Here is a 6,000-nt window from a genome sequence, read left to right as displayed (position 1 = left end):
AGCTGCAAAAGATGCTACCCCAATAGCAAGAGAGAAATCAGAATATGAAGTACTTTACCCCCTCGAAATTAGAGAAATGATAAAAGAAAGGCGAAAAGCTAGAAGAGTATGGCACAGGACCAGAAATGCTGCTGACAAAACTACGTTTAATAGAATTAGTAATCAGACGAATCAAAATATCAAAAAATATAAACAGAATTGCTTTCAAAAGTATTTAAATGAATTAAGCTCACAAGCAGACAAAGATTATTCGCTATGGAAAGCAACTCGAAGATTTAAAAGACCAATTATTCGAGTACCGCCAATTAAAAATGATCGAAATGAATGGGTTCGACGCGACAATGAAAAAGCTGAATTGTTCGCACAATACTTAGCTAACATTTTTCGGCCTAATGATATAGAATCTACCATGGATACATCTCCTATTTATCAACCCGATGTAGATCTAAATCTAATTTCTCCACTGGAAGTTGCCACTGAAATTGATAACCTCAATCCTAAAAAGGCACTTGGTATAGATAACATTTCACCTGGATTATTGAAAGAACTGCCACGAAAAGCAATCATCATGTTGACATATATATTTAATACCTGTTTAAGGCTGAAGCATGTCCTGGAATGCTGTAAAGTTGTACAAATAATTATGCTCAAAAAACCTGACAAACCTGCAGAACAAGTCGAATCTTGTAGGCCTATTTCTCTACTACCTGCAATATCAAAGCTATTTGAGAAGCTGATATTTAAACGTGTTAAACATTTGGTAACAATACCAGATTTCCAGTTTGGTTTTCGAAATCACCATTCAACTATCGATCAAATGCACAGAGTAAATGCGGCTATTGAAAGAGCGTTTGAAGAAAAGAAATACTGCCCTGCAATATTCCTGGATGTCTCACAAGCTTTTGATCGGGTTTGGCATTTGGGATTAATCTGTAAGATGAGCAAACTGTTACAGCGTAACTATTGTCAATTGCTGGAATCATATTTATTCGGAAGAAAATTTAGAGTATGAAATGGCGTTCTCGACATTTAAAAATATCTCGGCTGGAGTTCCACAAGGTAGCGTCTTAGGACCTCTCCTGTATCTGCTCTACACTGCTGACATTCCAACAACAAAAGAAACACTTCTTGGAACCTTTGCTGATGACACAGTTATTATGGCAAAAGATATGTCTCTGCCTAGGGTAATAGAAAAAGTGCAAGTGGCAGTCAACAAAATCTACAAATGGACAAAAGATTGGAAAATTCAACTTAATAGCTCCAAATCTGTCCACGTTAATTTTGCATTAAGGTGAAATAATAAAAACTTAATTATATCACTCAATGGATGCCCGATTCCTCAAGCAGAATCAGCAAAATACCTTGGAATCCATCTTGACGGTAGATTAAATTGGAAGCATCACGTTAGACAAAAAGCAAAACCCATTAGAACCAAAATAAAACAACTATACTGGTTAGTCGAAAGATACTCTCAACTTGATCTAAAATCAAAAAGGGTGATCTATAATACAATTATAAAGCCAATTTGGACCTATGGGGTGCAAATATGGGGTTGCACTAAAAATTCAAATCAGTTAGTCATACAGCGCTGTCAAAACAAGATTCTTCGATTGATTACCAATGCCTATCGCTATGTAATCAATGAAGAACTGCACGATGACCTGGAAATCAAATGGATTTGCGAAGTTGTGCAGGATTTCGCCTTGAAACACGAAAGAAGGTTACTAAATCATACTAACGTGGAAGCAATACAACTGCTGGACAGCGCGCAGGATGTCAGGAGATTGAAAGGAACAAAACCATAAGAACTTGTGTGAACATTTAGTGTGTATTATTAGTGTAAACTATAGCTATAAGTTAATAATTAATAAATAATTATAATTTTATAATTGAGGAATACATACTGATGTATTTTCTCGCACTCGTCTTGCTTGTTAATTAATCCAAGCACATAGGAAAAGTAGTAATAAATTAATTGTAGTAATAATAATAATTAAGATTGTACTAAGCGTATCTAATAAAGATATTATAAAAAAAAGATAGATTAATCCCTAAGAAAATCCATCCCAACTTAACAAAAGTTTACGGGAACTCTTCTCCTTCCACTCCGACTGTTAAAAAGTTGACTCAATTAACGAGAATTCAAATGTGTTTGGCCGTGAAGAAAATCATCGAGAAAGTGCATGATATCGTGTTAGACGATAGGTGAGTGAAAGTAAGTGTGACCATTAAGGCTGTAGGGATATCAAAATAAAGAGTGCGAAACAAAAGCAAATCGGCAAACGATGTATGAACATTTTACTATGAAGTAATCATTGGGCTTTTTATATAAAATAAAATAATTCTTTAATTAAAAATCGTTGCATTCTATTGTCAAGTTGAGAACTTTTCACTTTGCCCTCACACAGCTCATTACAACTCTCTAAAATAGCTCTTTATATCCCAAAGAAATAATTCCTAATATAAGATATTCCCTAGAGGCAGAATATTGCATACAACTTTCCTACAAAAAATGTAATAATCCATAACGAAACGGACAGTTTCTGGACCTTCAAAAATAAATAAGAGTACATTTGGTATGAAGGTGAGAGACCAGAAGAAAATTGAGCCAAGGCAATTTTTTTAAGTGCTTGGAAGTCCTACTTGACGAAATAGTCAGCAATGAGATTCCTGGAGCAATCATATCGAAAGTGAACATGTTCGGCTGTATATATTTTTTTAATGTATGTTTCAAAATTATATGTAATCAAAATTTTTATTTACTCGAAAAAGTTCAACTTTCGAGGTGGTCCCACTGGAACTAAGTCAGGACCTATTGGGGGAAAGGGGGAAATCGAGGGAAATCCTCAAATTTTAAAGGCACGTCTTCCCATATGTTTTATCTGAAATAATCAGATATTTGTGTATAATGTTATTGCTGAGCTAATGTGACAGAAAATCGAAAGTCAGTGCAAGAGCCATACAATTTGTTTTTTAAGCAGTAACCATATCATATGGGAAGCCGTAGAAATATTGTAGACAACTGCTTCTATGATATAATAGTTAAAGCGTTCAGCTCGCAAACGGATGCCGCGGGTTCAATTCCCGGCGAGGACAATAACTTTTGTTCTAGTTCAGGTGGAACATTTGTCAAATTTCCTAGCCTAGTTAGCGTCCCTAGGACCTCAAACATTCCTTATTTTCAATCATTGCTTCTTTATACCTATTTTTCCTCATACGGGCAGCGCCTTGACTTGGCCTACCCATTGTAATATTTATATTGTAATACCTAAACCTATTCATCTATTTGCAATATTATTTTAACTACTATCAACTGATCAGTTTGAAATTGGTACCGACAATACAAATATAATAATATAATTTTGTAATATATACACAAAATTAAATTACGAACAGATCTGATTTGTTGCTCGTACTGACTTCAAAATGATCAGTTGATAGTAGTTGAAATTTTATTGTAAATGGATAAATAGGTTAAGGTAGGTATTAAGCTAAATTGTGTTTAAATAGTACAGTATAAAATACGTGTAGTAGATAGGTTAAATAAGGTTTTTGTTTATTTTATTTAGTTATTACAACGTTTATTATGTACATATTTTATTTTAAAAAAAATTTTTGTATTAAGAATCTAGGCTTGATTGTTTTTTAATTTTTAGTGAGCTCCTTATTTATTTTTTGAAGTCGGTTCAATTTTTTATTAAAAATATTTTTTTAAATTTTTCTCGTTATGGCCCTAAACAACATTTACCTTTTAAGAATGTATGTGAAATATGCCAAACAAAACAATACTCTTTAATAACTAATATTAACATATTTACTAGAAAATTAATAATCCCTAATACAGCTTGCACATCAACTAAATCACTCAATGTAATAGCAATTATGACCAATCGACAATAATACATACTACTTCACCCGAATGGATTATAGTCTAGCATAAAATACACTTGAAAGATCCAAAGCAACAGATTGCCTGATGCACAGGGATTTTAATTGAAACTGGTAGTTTTCTTAACATACACAGGAGAGGACAACAGTTGAAATGAAATCCTAGGTATATATTTTTATAATAGCCACGGAATGAAAGCTGTTTCCCCAATAAATTGATTTAAGTAACGATACTTTTGCAAATTGCAGGTGTTTTTTAGAATTGCCGCTTATTTTTTAGGATTGAGAGCGTAAAAATAAGGCGAATAAAACGCGGATTTTACAGTTTAAATTTAAAAGATATCAGTGATATAATTATACACTAGCCGATTTAGTTAATTTTCTAAATATCGTTTCATTTATTAGTGTATTATTACTAGTCGTTGCCGACTAACTTACAGTTTCTCTATACAGTGACTTCAAAGTAGGTTCTTATTTATGAAGACCCATTGACCCTTACTTAATATCTAATAAAATAAAAATTAATAGCACTTTTCAGTCTTTTTACAAATTAGTGCACGTTATTGCTTAACTACACAAGATCACTCGGATTCGTTAATACTTCCATATGCGCACTTCACTTTTGCTTCCAACTTAGAGAAGCAAAAGCTGCTGTCGCTTGATCTATTCGGCTTATTACTATTATTACAGTTATCAAGATTTCAGAAAATCACAATCACACCAACTCTTTAAAGTATAATTTGTATAATCCTCATAAACATCTTCTCGGCAATTGATAGATAAGAGTTATACCTCAATAGTTCTTAGACTGTTTGCTGTCACCTTTTTTAATATAGTAACAATTATCGCTTTTTCGATGGTGACAGTACTCTTTCCAATCACCAAATTTGTGTGAGTAGCACCTGAAGCCGTTGAAACAACGTTTCCCCACCGACCTTGATCATTTTTGTCATAACTTCCTCGATTTCAGTGGCTTTACCACATTTTAATGAATTTATTGCCGTTCGAGGTTTCATGGTTCGCTGGTTGAATTATCGGCAACAGATCTATTATTTTTTGTCAAAATAAACTACAGATCTATTATTTTTTGTCAAAATAAACTATAACGTTGACAGTATTAGAAATTAAAATAAATTAGTTCCTTATTTTCCACGTTATAAACAAATATTCTATTAAATAACGAACATAAGTTTAAAAGCCGGATTTAAATTCTGATATAATCTGATATACCATATTAATATTATACAACTCTCCATACCGTAAGTCATCAATAAGTAAAATAATAATACTTAAAATAATTAATTCTCTGATATTATAATAATAATTAATATATAAAAACAATTTACTATATTTGTAGTAATAATTTTTAACGTTATATAGTTATCATAACTTGAACCAATTAACTGCAGAAACTACTCATTAGATTAGACAACGATAGTTGATCTGCAAAATAGTAGTTGCCATGAAATTAGTAACCTCAATCGTAAAAAGTATGTTAAAGGAATTGCCACCAAAAACAATCAAATCAAAACCATACATATTTAATAACTGTTTGAGACTTAAGCATGTTCCTAGATGCTTTAACATGGCACAAATAATTATGCTGAAAAAACTCTGACAATTCAGCAGAACCAATCTTGCTGCTACCTATCATATCCAAATTATTTGAGAAATTAATAATAAAATGTATACCTAATATACCAGATTTCAAGTTTAAAGTTCGAAATTGTCTTTCACTAATTGACCAAATTTATAATATAACAACGGCTATTGAAAAGGCTTTTGTAGAAAATAAATACTACCCAGCAACATTTCTGAAACTCGCGACAATTACTGGAGTCGTATGTTTTCGAAAGAAACTTTTGAGTAACGCATTAAGGAAGAGTAAAAGACAACAAATTTTTTGGAGTTTCTGCAAGGTAATGCCTTAAGACCATTCCTATATCCGGTCTACCCTGCCGATGATATCTCAACAAAAGGAGTAGTACTTAGAATGTGTACCGACGACGCAGTCATTATAGCAAGAGATGTATCTATATTTAGATCTATAGAAAAACTGCAAGAGTTAACAAGATCCACAAATGGACAGAGGTCTGGAAAATACATCTTAAT

Source organism: Rhynchophorus ferrugineus, unplaced genomic scaffold (genome assembly GCF_030347505.1).
Source record: "Rhynchophorus ferrugineus isolate W39M unplaced genomic scaffold, kcgeb_rfMv2 rfM2, whole genome shotgun sequence".
Taxonomy (NCBI): Eukaryota; Metazoa; Arthropoda; class Insecta; order Coleoptera; family Curculionidae; genus Rhynchophorus; species Rhynchophorus ferrugineus.
The sequence above is the reverse complement of the archived record's forward strand: the minus strand, read 5'-3'. Positions refer to the sequence as shown.